At 46.1% G+C, this 17,947-nt stretch overlaps 8 non-coding genes across 8 annotated transcripts; all 8 read right to left on the bottom strand.

Annotated features, from left to right (window-relative positions):
* Nucleotides 1–1,551: 1,551 nt before the first annotated feature.
* LOC130322003 (U2 spliceosomal RNA) lies at nucleotides 1,552–1,742 on the bottom strand. The gene has a single exon (XR_008867614.1). It is a non-coding gene; the product is annotated as a U2 spliceosomal RNA (small nuclear RNA).
* A 2,097-nt stretch (nucleotides 1,743–3,839) lies between these two features.
* Nucleotides 3,840–4,029, bottom strand: LOC130321999 (U2 spliceosomal RNA). Its single transcript, XR_008867610.1, has one exon. It is a non-coding gene; the product is annotated as a U2 spliceosomal RNA (small nuclear RNA).
* A 2,091-nt stretch (nucleotides 4,030–6,120) lies between these two features.
* LOC130322002 (U2 spliceosomal RNA) lies at nucleotides 6,121–6,311 on the bottom strand. Its single transcript, XR_008867613.1, has one exon. It is a non-coding gene; the product is annotated as a U2 spliceosomal RNA (small nuclear RNA).
* A 2,090-nt stretch (nucleotides 6,312–8,401) lies between these two features.
* LOC130321996 (U2 spliceosomal RNA) lies at nucleotides 8,402–8,592 on the bottom strand. Its single transcript, XR_008867607.1, has one exon. It is a non-coding gene; the product is annotated as a U2 spliceosomal RNA (small nuclear RNA).
* A 2,100-nt stretch (nucleotides 8,593–10,692) lies between these two features.
* LOC130321983 (U2 spliceosomal RNA) lies at nucleotides 10,693–10,883 on the bottom strand. The gene has a single exon (XR_008867596.1). It is a non-coding gene; the product is annotated as a U2 spliceosomal RNA (small nuclear RNA).
* A 2,103-nt stretch (nucleotides 10,884–12,986) lies between these two features.
* LOC130322000 (U2 spliceosomal RNA) lies at nucleotides 12,987–13,179 on the bottom strand. Its single transcript, XR_008867611.1, has one exon. It is a non-coding gene; the product is annotated as a U2 spliceosomal RNA (small nuclear RNA).
* A 2,110-nt stretch (nucleotides 13,180–15,289) lies between these two features.
* LOC130322001 (U2 spliceosomal RNA) lies at nucleotides 15,290–15,484 on the bottom strand. The gene has a single exon (XR_008867612.1). It is a non-coding gene; the product is annotated as a U2 spliceosomal RNA (small nuclear RNA).
* Nucleotides 15,485–17,584: 2,100 nt separating this feature from the next.
* Nucleotides 17,585–17,775, bottom strand: LOC130321998 (U2 spliceosomal RNA). Its single transcript, XR_008867609.1, has one exon. It is a non-coding gene; the product is annotated as a U2 spliceosomal RNA (small nuclear RNA).
* Nucleotides 17,776–17,947: the final 172 nt, after the last annotated feature.

The raw sequence follows: 17,947 nt of genomic DNA, 5'->3' as shown, positions 1-17,947 counted from the left end.
ATCACAAATCCCTATGGTTACATACACAACAAAGCTGGGTTGTTGTTGTTTACACTCTGCAAGGCCTGTGGAAGTGAGTGACATCATAGCACTGTAGTTCTGAGGGTTCAAGATGGATGCAACAATCTCCTGTTGCTTCTATGAAGGCCGTAATAGACGACATCACCAAACAGCTCCATAGTCACATACACAGCAAAGGAGAGATGTTGTTTACACCTAGTGATGTCAGTGGTATTGAGTGACATCACAGCACAGTGCTAAGGCTCCTGGGCCTGGACACAGCAGCGGCTGCAATATCTCAACGGAGAATACGTTTATATCTATGTGTGTGTGTGCGCATATATATATATATATATATATATATATATATATTTCTCCGCCGAAATCACTTTTAAACCCATTTCCACCTTTTTTTCCCTTCTCTTCCTCTTACTTTTTTTTCAAGTTTTTTTACGTTTTTCTCCTTTTCGCCTCTTTTCTGGGCGTATTATTCTTCTTTTTCTTCTTTTTTTTCGTCTAATGCATACCCCATCAGTGCAGCAATGCTTATTCAATACCGCCAGCAGATGGAGACACTGGGGGATAATTTTCTAAGGATTTATACTGATTTTTCCTGTCTGAATTTGTCGCACAGAAAGTTGCAGGCCAAATATGTGTGACATTTCTGCGACTTTAGCTTCTAGAGCATTTTTACAACATTATACATAGGTGCTGAATACATAAAAAGCGACTGTTCAGCGACAGACAAGTCGCATCGGCTGAAAGTAGGCCAGAATGTCAGTCCATGTTGGAGCAGGTTTAGATACAGTCTAAAGCATAGATCTCAAAGTCTGTGCACAGAATTTAGCAAGGGCCTCGCACCTTCTGATGCATCAGGTAGGTGCACAATAGCATAGCCTAACCCTCTGTACTTTGGTCTATATTGATGCGGGACATAGACAGCCAGCTGATGACCAATCCATTAGTGCAATGGATGGCTGGAAGCATTTGTCTTTGCCTTTGCAATACCACAGAAGCAATGCATGGTCAATGTACAGCAATGACACACCTGTGTGAACAGCCAGGAGACCCCCCCCCCCCCCCCCCCCATGTTATGTTACATAGTTACATAGTTAGTACGGTCGAAAAAAGACATATGTCCATCACGTTCAACCAGGGAATTAAGGGGTAGGGGTGTGGCGCGATATTGGGGAAGGGATGAGATTTTATATTTCTTCATAAGCATTAATCTTATTTTGTCAATTAGGAACATTCAGCACCCACCCGCTATCAAGGCAGCTGCCTATCATGTCATGCCCTACCTGCACAGGTGTGCTGGCTACTCAAATGATCCAATTAAGGAGGCCATTTAGTCAGCAGCAGCAGAAGTCCTGTGCCTGGACGCTCCAACAGGGGCCAGACACAAGCAGAAGCAGAAGCAGCAGAAGCAGCAGCAGCACCACCTTTTGTTTTTTGGCTGCAGCAGCAGCAAGGCCCACAGGGCTGGCTAGCTGGCTAGCCAGCAAGCAGGTAGCAATGAAAGTAGGAATCTTTCTTTTTAACCCTGTAAGGGGGTGGTGCACTGTACCCGAAGATACTGCCATATCGGGTCAATGCATAGGGCGACGGAAGCAAGCTTCGAAATCGGCCCCCGTTCTCAAAAATCCATTTAATATATGGTCCCCAGATAGGGGACGTATCAGATATTAAACTGATAAGAACAGATACTACACTTGATCTTAGCCAAAAGGCCGAGAAGCGATAACCGTGAAAGGGGCGGGCCCAACAAGGTCCCCTTCATGGGCACTATCACTGCTTGCTGTCAGGGAGGCTGCCAGACAATTTTCCATGCACACTCTGGGCTGGGGGGCAGTCAACCACCAGTACACACAGCAGAACCTAAACCCATACCATTATTGCTAAGCAGCAAGACAGGGGCCCATTGCACTCCCACGGGGCCTTTTTAAATGCAATCCATAACCCGGATTTGCCAGGAACCCTTCTTACTCCTCCTACTTGCATGTGACACTGGGCTTAGGATCTGCATAGGAAACACACACACAAGCACACACCTACCTTTGTTGCCTGCAGATGCCTCCTTGGCTGTCCCCAAACGGTATCAAACCAACACCCACGGGAAGCTGTAAGCATAGAGGACATGCCTGCACCCCATTGGACTTACCTGTGTGGGTTAAATCCGGGTTATTTGACAACCTATGGCGGTGATGGTTCTGCTCAGGCAGAGCAGTGCTGATGCTCCTCATAAAGCTGTCGCTGCTGTGAAGGTTCTAGGTGACATCACAAATCCCTATGGTTACATACACAACAAAGCTGGGTTGTTGTTGTTTACACTCTGCAAGGCCTGTGGAAGTGAGTGACATCATAGCACTGTAGTTCTGAGGGTTCAAGATGGATGCAACAATCTCCTGTTGCTTCTATGAAGGCCGTAATAGACGACATCACCAAACAGCTCCATAGTCACATACACAGCAAAGGAGAGATGTTGTTTACACCTAGTGATGTCAGTGGTATTGAGTGACATCACAGCACAGTGCTAAGGCTCCTGGGCCTGGACACAGCAGCGGCTGCAATATCTCAACGGAGAATACGTTTATATCTATGTGTGTGTGTGCGCATATATATATATATATATATATATATATATATATATATATATATATATTTCTCCGCCGAAATCACTTTTAAACCCATTTCCACCTTTTTTTCCCTTCTCTTCCTCTTACTTTTTTTTCACGTTTTTTTACGTTTTTCTCCTTTTCGCCTCTTTTCTGGGCGTATTATTCTTCTTTTTCTTCTTTTTTTTCGTCTAATGCATACCCCATCAGTGCAGCAATGCTTATTCAATACCGCCAGCAGATGGAGACACTGGGGGATAATTTTCTAAGGATTTATACTGATTTTTCCTGTCTGAATTTGTCGCACAGAAAGTTGCAGGCCAAATATGTGTGACATTTCTGCGACTTTAGCTTCTAGAGCATTTTTACAACATTATACATAGGTGCTGAATACATAAAAAGCGACTGTTCAGCGACAGACAAGTCGCATCGGCTGAAAGTAGGCCAGAATGTCAGTCCATGTTGGAGCAGGTTTAGATACAGTCTAAAGCATAGATCTCAAAGTCTGTGCACAGAATTTAGCAAGGGCCTCGCACCTTCTGATGCATCAGGTAGGTGCACAATAGCATAGCCTAACCCTCTGTACTTTGGTCTATATTGATGCGGGACATAGACAGCCAGCTGATGACCAATCCATTAGTGCAATGGATGGCTGGAAGCATTTGTCTTTGCCTTTGCAATACCACAGAAGCAATGCATGGTCAATGTACAGCAATGACACACCTGTGTGAACAGCCAGGAGACCCCCCCCCCCCCCCCCCATGTTATGTTACATAGTTACATAGTTAGTACGGTCGAAAAAAGACATATGTCCATCACGTTCAACCAGGGAATTAAGGGGTAGGGGTGTGGCGCGATATTGGGGAAGGGATGAGATTTTATATTTCTTCATAAGCATTAATCTTATTTTGTCAATTAGGAACATTCAGCACCCACCCGCTATCAAGGCAGCTGCCTATCATGTCATGCCCTACCTGCACAGGTGTGCTGGCTACTCAAATGATCCAATTAAGGAGGCCATTTAGTCAGCAGCAGCAGAAGTCCTGTGCCTGGACGCTCCAACAGGGGCCAGACACAAGCAGAAGCAGAAGCAGCAGAAGCAGCAGCAGCACCACCTTTTGTTTTTTGGCTGCAGCAGCAGCAAGGCCCACAGGGCTGGCTAGCTGGCTAGCCAGCAAGCAGGTAGCAATGAAAGTAGGAATCTTTCTTTTTAACCCTGTAAGGGGGTGGTGCACTGTACCCGAAGATACTGCCATATCGGGTCAATGCATAGGGCGACGGAAGCAAGCTTCGAAATCGGCCCCGTTCTCAAAAATCCATTTAATATATGGTCCCCAGATAGGGGACGTATCAGATATTAAACTGATAAGAACAGATACTACACTTGATCTTAGCCAAAAGGCCGAGAAGCGATAACCGTGAAAGGGGCGGGCCCAACAAGGTCCCCTTCATGGGCACTATCACTGCTTGCTGTCAGGGAGGCTGCCAGACAATTTTCCATGCACACTCTGGGCTGGGGGGCAGTCAACCACCAGTACACACAGCAGAACCTAAACCCATACCATTATTGCTAAGCAGCAAGACAGGGGCCCATTGCACTCCCACGGGGCCTTTTTAAATGCAATCCATAACCCGGATTTGCCAGGAACCCTTCTTACTCCTCCTACTTGCATGTGACACTGGGCTTAGGATCTGCATAGGAAACACACACACAAGCACACACCTACCTTTGTTGCCTGCAGATGCCTCCTTGGCTGTCCCCAAACGGTATCAAACCAACACCCACGGGAAGCTGTAAGCATAGAGGACATGCCTGCACCCCATTGGACTTACCTGTGTGGGTTAAATCCGGGTTATTTGACAACCTATGGCGGTGATGGTTCTGCTCAGGCAGAGCAGTGCTGATGCTCCTCATAAAGCTGTCGCTGCTGTGAAGGTTCTAGGTGACATCACAAATCCCTATGGTTACATACACAACAAAGCTGGGTTGTTGTTGTTTACACTCTGCAAGGCCTGTGGAAGTGAGTGACATCATAGCACTGTAGTTCTGAGGGTTCAAGATGGATGCAACAATCTCCTGTTGCTTCTATGAAGGCCGTAATAGACGACATCACCAAACAGCTCCATAGTCACATACACAGCAAAGGAGAGATGTTGTTTACACCTAGTGATGTCAGTGGTATTGAGTGACATCACAGCACAGTGCTAAGGCTCCTGGGCCTGGACACAGCAGCGGCTGCAATATCTCAACGGAGAATACGTTTATATCTATGTGTGTGTGTGCGCATATATATATATATATATATATAAATATATATATATATATATATATTTCTCCGCCGAAATCACTTTTAAACCCATTTCCACCTTTTTTTCCCTTCTCTTCCTCTTACTTTTTTTTCACGTTTTTTTACGTTTTTCTCCTTTTCGCCTCTTTTCTGGGCGTATTATTCTTCTTTTTCTTCTTTTTTTTCGTCTAATGCATACCCCATCAGTGCAGCAATGCTTATTCAATACCGCCAGCAGATGGAGACACTGGGGGATAATTTTCTAAGGATTTATACTGATTTTTCCTGTCTGAATTTGTCGCACAGAAAGTTGCAGGCCAAATATGTGTGACATTTCTGCGACTTTAGCTTCTAGAGCATTTTTACAACATTATACATAGGTGCTGAATACATAAAAAGCGACTGTTCAGCGACAGACAAGTCGCATCGGCTGAAAGTAGGCCAGAATGTCAGTCCATGTTGGAGCAGGTTTAGATACAGTCTAAAGCATAGATCTCAAAGTCTGTGCACAGAATTTAGCAAGGGCCTCGCACCTTCTGATGCATCAGGTAGGTGCACAATAGCATAGCCTAACCCTCTGTACTTTGGTCTATATTGATGCGGGACATAGACAGCCAGCTGATGACCAATCCATTAGTGCAATGGATGGCTGGAAGCATTTGTCTTTGCCTTTGCAATACCACAGAAGCAATGCATGGTCAATGTACAGCAATGACACACCTGTGTGAACAGCCAGGAGACCCCCCCCCCCCCCATGTTATGTTACATAGTTACATAGTTAGTACGGTCGAAAAAAGACATATGTCCATCACGTTCAACCAGGGAATTAAGGGGTAGGGGTGTGGCGCGATATTGGGGAAGGGATGAGATTTTATATTTCTTCATAAGCATTAATCTTATTTTGTCAATTAGGAACATTCAGCACCCACCCGCTATCAAGGCAGCTGCCTATCATGTCATGCCCTACCTGCACAGGTGTGCTGGCTACTCAAATGATCCAATTAAGGAGGCCATTTAGTCAGCAGCAGCAGAAGTCCTGTGCCTGGACGCTCCAACAGGGGCCAGACACAAGCAGAAGCAGAAGCAGCAGAAGCAGCAGCAGCACCACCTTTTGTTTTTTGGCTGCAGCAGCAGCAAGGCCCACAGGGCTGGCTAGCTGGCTAGCCAGCAAGCAGGTAGCAATGAAAGTAGGAATCTTTCTTTTTAACCCTGTAAGGGGGTGGTGCACTGTACCCGAAGATACTGCCATATCGGGTCAATGCATAGGGCGACGGAAGCAAGCTTCGAAATCGGCCCCCGTTCTCAAAAATCCATTTAATATATGGTCCCCAGATAGGGGACGTATCAGATATTAAACTGATAAGAACAGATACTACACTTGATCTTAGCCAAAAGGCCGAGAAGCGATAACCGTGAAAGGGGCGGGCCCAACAAGGTCCCCTTCATGGGCACTATCACTGCTTGCTGTCAGGGAGGCTGCCAGACAATTTTCCATGCACACTCTGGGCTGGGGGGCAGTCAACCACCAGTACACACAGCAGAACCTAAACCCATACCATTATTGCTAAGCAGCAAGACAGGGGCCCATTGCACTCCCACGGGGCCTTTTTAAATGCAATCCATAACCCGGATTTGCCAGGAACCCTTCTTACTCCTCCTACTTGCATGTGACACTGGGCTTAGGATCTGCATAGGAAACACACACACAAGCACACACCTACCTTTGTTGCCTGCAGATGCCTCCTTGGCTGTCCCCAAACGGTATCAAACCAACACCCACGGGAAGCTGTAAGCATAGAGGACATGCCTGCACCCCATTGGACTTACCTGTGTGGGTTAAATCCGGGTTATTTGACAACCTATGGCGGTGATGGTTCTGCTCAGGCAGAGCAGTGCTGATGCTCCTCATAAAGCTGTCGCTGCTGTGAAGGTTCTAGGTGACATCACAAATCCCTATGGTTACATACACAACAAAGCTGGGTTGTTGTTGTTTACACTCTGCAAGGCCTGTGGAAGTGAGTGACATCATAGCACTGTAGTTCTGAGGGTTCAAGATGGATGCAACAATCTCCTGTTGCTTCTATGAAGGCCGTAATAGACGACATCACCAAACAGCTCCATAGTCACATACACAGCAAAGGAGAGATGTTGTTTACACCTAGTGATGTCAGTGGTATTGAGTGACATCACAGCACAGTGCTAAGGCTCCTGGGCCTGGACACAGCAGCGGCTGCAATATCTCAACGGAGAATACGTTTATATATATGTGTGTGTGTGCGCATATATATATATATATATATATATATATATATATATATATTTCTCCGCCGAAATCACTTTTAAACCCATTTCCACCTTTTTTTCCCTTCTCTTCCTCTTACTTTTTTTTCACGTTTTTTTACGTTTTTCTCCTTTTCGCCTCTTTTCTGGGCGTATTATTCTTCTTTTTCTTCTTTTTTTTCGTCTAATGCATACCCCATCAGTGCAGCAATGCTTATTCAATACCGCCAGCAGATGGAGACACTGGGGGATAATTTTCTAAGGATTTATACTGATTTTTCCTGTCTGAATTTGTCGCACAGAAAGTTGCAGGCCAAATATGTGTGACATTTCTGCGACTTTAGCTTCTAGAGCATTTTTACAACATTATACATAGGTGCTGAATACATAAAAAGCGACTGTTCAGCGACAGACAAGTCGCATCGGCTGAAAGTAGGCCAGAATGTCAGTCCATGTTGGAGCAGGTTTAGATACAGTCTAAAGCATAGATCTCAAAGTCTGTGCACAGAATTTAGCAAGGGCCTCGCACCTTCTGATGCATCAGGTAGGTGCACAATAGCATAGCCTAACCCTCTGTACTTTGGTCTATATTGATGCGGGACATAGACAGCCAGCTGATGACCAATCCATTAGTGCAATGGATGGCTGGAAGCATTTGTCTTTGCCTTTGCAATACCACAGAAGCAATGCATGGTCAATGTACAGCAATGACACACCTGTGTGAACAGCCAGGAGACCCCCCCCCCCCCCCCCCCATGTTATGTTACATAGTTACATAGTTAGTACGGTCGAAAAAAGACATATGTCCATCACGTTCAACCAGGGAATTAAGGGGTAGGGGTGTGGCGCGATATTGGGGAAGGGATGAGATTTTATATTTCTTCATAAGCATTAATCTTATTTTGTCAATTAGGAACATTCAGCACCCACCCGCTATCAAGGCAGCTGCCTATCATGTCATGCCCTACCTGCACAGGTGTGCTGGCTACTCAAATGATCCAATTAAGGAGGCCATTTAGTCAGCAGCAGCAGAAGTCCTGTGCCTGGACGCTCCAACAGGGGCCAGACACAAGCAGAAGCAGAAGCAGCAGAAGCAGCAGCAGCACCACCTTTTGTTTTTTGGCTGCAGCAGCAGCAAGGCCCACAGGGCTGGCTAGCTGGCTAGCCAGCAAGCAGGTAGCAATGAAAGTAGGAATCTTTCTTTTTAACCCTGTAAGGGGGTGGTGCACTGTACCCGAAGATACTGCCATATCGGGTCAATGCATAGGGCGACGGAAGCAAGCTTCGAAATCGGCCCCCGTTCTCAAAAATCCATTTAATATATGGTCCCCAGATAGGGGACGTATCAGATATTAAACTGATAAGAACAGATACTACACTTGATCTTAGCCAAAAGGCCGAGAAGCGATAACCGTGAAAGGGGCGGGCCCAACAAGGTCCCCTTCATGGGCACTATCACTGCTTGCTGTCAGGGAGGCTGCCAGACAATTTTCCATGCACACTCTGGGCTGGGGGGCAGTCAACCACCAGTACACACAGCAGAACCTAAACCCATACCATTATTGCTAAGCAGCAAGACAGGGGCCCATTGCACTCCCACGGGGCCTTTTTAAATGCAATCCATAACCCGGATTTGCCAGGAACCCTTCTTACTCCTCCTACTTGCATGTGACACTGGGCTTAGGATCTGCATAGGAAACACACACACAAGCACACACCTACCTTTGTTGCCTGCAGATGCCTCCTTGGCTGTCCCCAAACGGTATCAAACCAACACCCACGGGAAGCTGTAAGCATAGAGGACATGCCTGCACCCCATTGGACTTACCTGTGTGGGTTAAATCCGGGTTATTTGACAACCTATGGCGGTGATGGTTCTGCTCAGGCAGAGCAGTGCTGATGCTCCTCATAAAGCTGTCGCTGCTGTGAAGGTTCTAGGTGACATCACAAATCCCTATGGTTACATACACAACAAAGCTGGGTTGTTGTTGTTTACACTCTGCAAGGCCTGTGGAAGTGAGTGACATCATAGCACTGTAGTTCTGAGGGTTCAAGATGGATGCAACAATCTCCTGTTGCTTCTAATGAAGGCCGTAATAGACGACATCACCAAACAGCTCCATAGTCACATACACAGCAAAGGAGAGATGTTGTTTACACCTAGTGATGTCAGTGGTATTGAGTGACATCACAGCACAGTGCTAAGGCTCCTGGGCTGGACACAGCAGCGGCTGCAATATCTCAACGGAGAATACGTTTATATCTATGTGTGTGTGTGCGCATATATATATATATATATATATATATATATATATATATATATATATATTTCTCCGCCGAAATCACTTTTAAACCCATTTCCACCTTTTTTTCCCTTCTCTTCCTCTTACTTTTTTTTTCACGTTTTTTTACGTTTTTCTCCTTTTCGCCTCTTTTCTGGGCGTATTATTCTTCTTTTCTTCTTTTTTTTCGTCTAATGCATACCCCATCAGTGCAGCAATGCTTATTCAATACCGCCAGCAGATGGAGACACTGGGGGATAATTTTCTAAGGATTTATACTGATTTTTCCTGTCTGAATTTGTCGCACAGAAAGTTGCAGGCCAAATATGTGTGACATTTCTGCGACTTTAGCTTCTAGAGCATTTTTACAACATTATACATAGGTGCTGAATACATAAAAAGCGACTGTTCAGCGACAGACAAGTCGCATCGGCTGAAAGTAGGCCAGAATGTCAGTCCATGTTGGAGCAGGTTTAGATACAGTCTAAAGCATAGATCTCAAAGTCCTGTGCACAGAATTTAGCAAGGGCCTCGCACCTTCTGATGCATCAGGTAGGTGCACAATAGCATAGCCTAACCCTCTGTACTTTGGTCTATATTGATGCGGGACATAGACAGCCCAGCTGATGACCAATCCATTAGTGCAATGGATGGCTGGAAGCATTTGTCTTTGCCTTTGCAATACCACAGAAGCAATGCATGGTCAATGTACAGCAATGACACACCTGTGTGAACAGCCAGGAGACCCCCCCCCCCCCCCCCATGTTATGTTACATAGTTACATAGTTAGTACGGTCGAAAAAAGACATATGTCCATCACGTTCAACCAGGGAATTAAGGGGTAGGGGTGTGGCGCGATATTGGGGAAGGGATGAGATTTTATATTTCTTCATAAGCATTAATCTTATTTTGTCAATTAGGAACATTCAGCACCCCACCCGCTATCAAGGCAGCTGCCTATCATGTCATGCCCTACCTGCACAGGTGTGCTGGCTACTCAAATGATCCAATTAAGGAGGCCATTTAGTCAGCAGCAGCAGAAGTCCTGTGCCTGGACGCTCCAACAGGGGCCAGACACAAGCAGAAGCAGAAGCAGCAGAAAGCAGCAGCAGCACCACCTTTTGTTTTTTGGCTGCAGCAGCAGCAAGGCCCACAGGGCTGGCTAGCTGGCTAGCCAGCAAGCAGGTAGCAATGAAAGTAGGAATCTTTCTTTTTAACCCTGTAAGGGGGTGGTGCACTGTACCCGAAGATACTGCCATATCGGGTCAATGCATAGGGCGACGGAAGCAAGCTTCGAAATCGGCCCCCGTTCTCAAAAATCCATTTAATATATGGTCCCCAGATAGGGGACGTATCAGATATTAAACTGATAAGAACAGATACTACACTTGATCTTAGCCAAAAGGCCGAGAAGCGATAACCCGTGAAAGGGGCGGCCCAACAAGGTCCCCCTTCATGGCACTATCACTGCTTGCTGTCAGGGAGGCTGCCAGACAATTTTCCATGCACACTCTGGGCTGGGGGGCAGTCAACCACCAGTACACACAGCAGAACCTAAACCCATACCATTATTGCTAAGCAGCAAGACAGGGGCCCATTGCACTCCCACGGGGCCTTTTTAAATGCAATCCATAACCCGGATTTGCCAGGAACCCTTCTTACTCCTCCTACTTGCATGTGACACTGGGCTTAGGATCTGCATAGGAAACACACACACAAGCACACACCTACCTTTGTTTGCCTGCAGATGCCTCCTTGGCTGTCCCCAAACGGTATCAAACCAACACCCACGGGAAGCTGTAAGCATAGAGGACATGCCTGCACCCCATTGGACTTACCTGTGTGGGTTAAATCCGGGTTATTTGACAACCTATGGCGGTGATGGTTCTGCTCAGGCAGAGCAGTGCTGATGCTCCTCATAAAGCTGTCGCTGCTGTGAAGGTTCTAGGTGACATCACAAATCCCTATGGTTACATACACAACAAAGCTGGGTTGTTGTTGTTTACACTCTGCAAGGCCTGTGGAAGTGAGTGACATCATAGCACTGTAGTTCTGAGGGTTCAAGATGGATGCAACAATCTCCTGTTGCTTCTATGAAGGCCGTAATAGACGACATCACCAAACAGCTCCATAGTCACATACACAGCAAAGGAGAGATGTTGTTTACACCTAGTGATGTCAGTGGTATTGAGTGACATCACAGCACAGTGCTAAGGCTCCTGGGCCTGGGACACAGCAGCGGCTGCAATATCTCAACGGAGAATACGTTTATATCTATGTGTGTGTGTGCGCATATATATATATATATATATATATATATATATATATATATATATATATATTTCTCCGCCGAAATCACCTTTTAAACCCATTTCCACCTTTTTTTTCCCTTCTCTTCCTCTTACTTTTTTTTCACGTTTTTTTACGTTTTTCTCCTTTTCGCCTCTTTTCTGGGCGTATTATTCTTCTTTTTCTTCTTTTTTTTCGTCTAATGCATACCCCATCAGTGCAGCAATGCTTATTCAATACCGCCAGCAGATGGAGACACTGGGGGATAATTTTCTAAGGATTTATACTGATTTTTCCTGTCTGAATTTGTCGCACAGAAAGTTGCAGGCCAAATATGTGTGACATTTCTGCGACTTTAGCTTCTAGAGCATTTTTACAACATTATACATAGGTGCTGAATACATAAAAAGCGACTGTTCAGCGACAGACAAGTCGCATCGGCTGAAAGTAGGCCAGAATGTCAGTCCATGTTGGAGCAGGTTTAGATACAGTCTAAAGCATAGATCTCAAAGTCTGTGCACAGAATTTAGCAAGGGCCTCGCACCTTCTGATGCATCAGGTAGGTGCACAATAGCATAGCCTAACCCTCTGTACTTTGGTCTATATTGATGCGGGACATAGACAGCCAGCTGATGACCAATCCATTAGTGCAATGGATGGCTGGAAGCATTTGTCTTTGCCTTTTGCAATACCACAGAAGCAATGCATGGTCAATGTACAGCAATGACACACCTGTGTGAACAGCCAGGAGACCCCCCCCCCCCATGTTATGTTACATAGTTACATAGTTAGTACGGTCGAAAAAAGACATATGTCCATCACGTTCAACCAGGGAATTAAGGGGTAGGGGTGTGGCGCGATATTGGGGAAGGGATGAGATTTTATATTTCTTCATAAGCATTAATCTTATTTTGTCAATTAGGAACATTCAGCACCCACCCCGCTATCAAGGCAGCTGCCTATCATGTCATGCCCTACCTGCACAGGTGTGCTGGCTACTCAAATGATCCAATTAAGGAGGCCATTTAGTCAGCAGCAGCAGAAGTCCTGTGCCTGGACGCATCCAACAGGGGCCAGACACAAGCAGAAGCAGAAGCAGCAGAAGCAGCAGCAGCACCACCTTTTGTTTTTTGGCTGCAGCAGCAGCAAGGGCCCACAGGGCTGGCTAGCTGGCTAGCCAGCAAGCAGGTAGCAATGAAAGTAGGAATCTTTCTTTTTAACCCTGTAAGGGGGGTGGGTGCACTGTACCCGAAGATACTGCTCCATATCGGGTCAATGCATAGGGCGACGGAAGCAAGCTTCGAAATCGGCCCCCGTTCTCAAAAATCCATTTAATATATGGTCCCCAGATAGGGGACGTATCAGATATTAAACTGATAAGAACAGATACTACACTTGATCTTAGCCAAAAGGCCGAGAAGCGATAACCGTGAAAGGGGCGGGCCCAACAAGGTCCCTCCTTCATGGGCACTATCACTGCTTGCTGTCAGGGAGGCTGCCAGACAATTTTCCATGCACACTCTGGGCTGGGGGGCAGTCAACCACCAGTACACACAGCAGAACCTAAACCCATACCATTATTGCTAAGCAGCAAGACAGGGGCCCATTGCACTCCCACGGGGCCTTTTTAAATGCAATCCATACCCGGATTTGCCAGGAACCCTTCTTACTCCTCCCTACTTGCATGTGACACTGGGCTTAGGATCTGCATAGGAAACACACACACAAGCACACACCTACCTTTGTTGCCTGCAGATGCCCTCCTTGGCTGTCCCCCAAACGGTATCAAACCAACACCCACGGGAAGCTGTAAGCATAGAGGACATGCCTGCACCCCATTGGACTTACCTGTGTGGGTTAAATCCGGGTTATTTGACAACCTATGGCCGGTGATGGTTCTGCTCAGGCAGAGCAGTGCTGATGCTCCTCATAAAGCTGTCGCTGCTGTGAAGGTTCTAGGTGACATCACAAATCCCTATGGTTAACATACACAACAAAGCTGGGTTGTTGTTGTTTACACTCTGCAAGGCCTGTGGAAGTGAGTGACATCATAGCACTGTAGTTCTGAGGGTTCAAGATGGATGCAACAATCTCCTGTTGCTTCTATGAAGGCACGTAATAGACCGACATCACCAAACAGCTCCATAGTCACATACACAGCAAAGGAGAGATGTTGTTTACACCTAGTGATGTCAGTGGTATTGAGTGACATCACAGCACAGTGCTAAGGCTCCTGGGCCTGGACACAGCAGCGGCTGCAATATCTCAACGGAGAATACGTTTATATCTATGTGTGTGTGTGCGCATATATATATATATATATATATATATATATATATATATATATATTTCTCCGCCGAAATCACTTTTAAACCCATTTCCACCTTTTTTTCCCTTCTCTTCCTCTTACTTTTTTTTCACGTTTTTTTACGTTTTTCTCCTTTTCGCCTCTTTTCTGAGCGTATTATTCTTCTTTTCTTCTTTTTTTTCGTCTAATGCATACCCCATCAGTGCAGCCAATGCTTATTCAATACCGCCAGCAGATGGAGACACTGGGGGATAATTTTCTAAGGATTTATACTGATTTTTCCTGTCTGAATTTGTCGCACAGAAAGTTGCAGGCCAAATATGTGTGACATTTCTGCGACTTTAGCTTCTAGAGCATTTTTACAACATTATACATAGGTGCTGAATACATAAAAAGCGGACTGTTCAGCGACAGACAAGTCGCATCGGCTGAAAGTAGGCCAGAATGTCAGTCCATGTTGGAGCAGGTTTAGATACAGTCTAAAGCATAGATCTCAAAGTCTGTGCACAGAATTAGCAAGGGCCTCGCACCTTCTGATGCATCAGGTAGGTGCACAATAGCATAGCCTAACCCTCTGTAACTTTGGTCTATATTGATGCGGGACATAGACAGCCAGCTGATGACCAATCCATTAGTGCAATGGATGGCTGGAAGCATTTGTCTTTGCCTTTGCAATACCACAGAAGCAATGCATGGTCAATGTACAGCAATGACACACCTGTGTGAACAGCCAGGAGACCCCCCCCCCCCCCCCCCCCCCATGTTATGTTACATAGTTACATAGTTAGTACGGTCGAAAAAAGACATATGTCCATCACGTTCAACCAGAGGAATTAAGGGGTAGGGGTGTGGCGCGATATTGGGGAAGGGATGAGATTTTATATTTCTTCATAAGCATTAATCTTATTTTGTCAATTAGGAACATTCAGCACCCACCCGCTATCAAGGCAGCTGCCTATCATGTCATGCCCTACCTGCACAGGTGTGCTGGCTACTCAAATGATCCAATTAAGGAGGCCATTTAGTCAGCAGCAGCAGAAGTCCTGTGCCTGGACGCTCCAACAGGGGCCAGACACAAGCAGAAGCAGAAGCAGCAGAAGCAGCAGCAGCAGCACCACCTTTTGTTTTTTGGCTGCAGCAGCAGCAAGGCCCACAGGGCTGGCTAGCTGGCTAGCCAGCAAGCAGGTAGCAATGAAAGTAGGAATCTTTCTTTTTAACCCTGTAAGGGGGTGGTGCACTGTACCCGAAGATACTGCCATATCGGGTCAATGCATAAGGGCGACGGAAGCAAGCTTCGAAATCGGCCCCCCGTTCTCAAAAATCCCATTTAATATATGGTCCCCAGATAGGGGACGTATCAGATATTAAAACTGATAAGAACAGATACTACACTTGATCTTAGCCAAAAGGCCGAGAAGCGATAACCGTGAAAGGGGCGGGCCCAACAAGGTCCCCTTCATGGGCACTATCACTGCTTGCTGTCAGGGAGGCTGCCAGACAATTTTCATGCACACTCTGGGCTGGGGGGCAGTCAACCACCAGTTACACACAGCAGAACCTAAACCCATACCATTATTGCTAAGCAGCAAGACAGGGGCCCATTGCACTCCCACGGGGCCTTTTTAAATGCAATCCATAACCCGGATTTGCCAGGAACCCTTCTTACTCTTCCTACTTGCATGTGACACTGGGCTTAGGATCTGCATAGGAAACACACACACAAGCACACACCTACCTTTGTTGCCTGCAGATGCCCTCCTTGGCTGTCCCCAAACGGGTATCAAACCAACACCCACGGGAAGCTGTAAGCATAGAGGACATGCCTGCACCCCATTGGACTTACCTGTGTGGGTTAAATCCGGGTTATTTGACAACCTATGGCGGTGATGGTTCTGCTCAGGCAGAGCAGTGCTGATGCTCCTCATAAAGCTGTCGCTGCTGTGAAGGTTCTAGGTGACATCACAAATCCCTATGGTTACATACACAACAAAGCTGGGTTGTTGTTGTTTACACTCTGCAAGGCCTGTGGAAGTGAGTGACATCATAGCACTGTAGTTCTGAGGGTTCAAGATGGATGCAACAATCTCCTGTTGCTTCTATGAAGGCCGTAATAGACGACATCACCAAACAGCTCCATAGTCACATACACAGCAAAGGAGAGATGTTGTTTACACCTAGTGATGTCAGTGGTATTGAGTGACATCACAGCACAGTGCTAAGGCTCCTGGGCCTGGACACCAGCAGCGGCTGCAATATCTCAACGGAGAATACGTTTATATCTATGTGTGTGTGTGCGCATATATATATATATATATATATATATATATATATATATATATATATATATTTCTCCGCCGAAATCACTTTTAAACCCATTTCCACCTTTTTTTCCTTCTCTTCCTCTTACTTTTTTTTCACGTTTTTTTACGTTTTTCTCCTTTTTCGCCTCTTTTCTGGGCGTATTATTCTTCTTTTTCTTCTTTTTTTTCGTCTAATGCATACCCCATCAGTGCAGCAATGCTTATTCAATACCGCCAGCAGATGGAGACACTGGGGGATAATTTTCTAAGGATTTATACTGATTTTTCCTGTCTGAATTTGTCGCACAGAAAGTTGCAGGCCAAATATGTGTGACATTTCTGCGACTTTAGCTTCTAGAGCATTTTTTACAACATTTATACATAGGTGCTGAATACATAAAAAGCGACTGTTCAGCGACAGACAAGTCCGCATCGGCTGAAAGTAGGCCAGAATGTCAGTCCATGTTGGAGCAGGTTTAGATACAGTCTAAAGCATAGATCTCAAAGTCTGTGCACAGAATTTAGCAAGGGCCTCGCACCTTCTGATGCATCAGGTAGGTGCACAATAGCATAGCCTAACCCTCTGTACTTTGGTCTATATTGATGCGGGACATAGACAGCCAGCTGATGACCAATCCATTAGTGCAATGGATGGCTGGAAGCATTTGTCTTTGCCTTTGCAATACCACAGAAGCAATGCATGGTCAATGTACAGCAATGACACACCTGTGTGAACAGCCAGGAGACCCCCCCCCCCCCATGTTATGTTACATAGTTACATAGTTAGTACGGTCGAAAAAAGACATATGTCCATCACGTTCAACCAGGGAATTAAGGGGTAGGGGTGTGGCGCGATATTGGGGAAGGGATGAGATTTTATATTTCTTCATAAGCATTAATCTTATTTTGTCAATTAGGAACATTCAGCACCACCCGCTATCAAGGCAGCTGCCTATCATGTCATGCCCTACCTGCACAGGTGTGCTGGCTACTCAAATGATCCAATTAAGGAGGCCATTTAGTCAGCAGCAGCAGAAGTCCTGTGCCTGGACGCTCCAACAGGGGCCAGACACAAGCAGAAGCAGAAGCAGCAGAAGCAGCAGCAGCACCACCTTTTGTTTTTTGGCTGCAGCAGCAGCAAGGCCCACAGGGCTGGCTAGCTGGCTAGCCAGCAAGCAGGTTAGCAATGAAAGTAGGAATCTTTCTTTTTAACCCTGTAAGGGGGTGGTGCACTGTACCCGAAGATACTGCCATATCGGGTCAATGCATAGGGCGACGAAGCAAGCTTCGAAATCGGCCCCCCGTTCTCAAAAATCCATTTAATATATGGTCCCCAGATAGGGGACGTATCAGATATTAAACTGATAAGAACAGATACTACACTTGATCTTAGCCAAAAGGCCGAGAAGCGATAACCGTGAAAGGGGCGGGCCCAACAAGGTCCCCTTCATGGGCACTATCACTGCTTGCTGTCAGGGAGGCTGCCAGACAATTTTCCATGCACACTCTGGGCTGGGGGGCAGTCCAACCACCAGTACACACAGCAGAACCTAAACCCATACCATTATTGCTAAGCAGCAAGACA

This window comes from Hyla sarda, unplaced genomic scaffold (genome assembly GCF_029499605.1).
Source record: "Hyla sarda isolate aHylSar1 unplaced genomic scaffold, aHylSar1.hap1 scaffold_2293, whole genome shotgun sequence".
Taxonomy (NCBI): domain Eukaryota; kingdom Metazoa; phylum Chordata; class Amphibia; order Anura; family Hylidae; genus Hyla; species Hyla sarda.
This window is presented reverse-complemented; position numbering and strand designations above follow the sequence as displayed.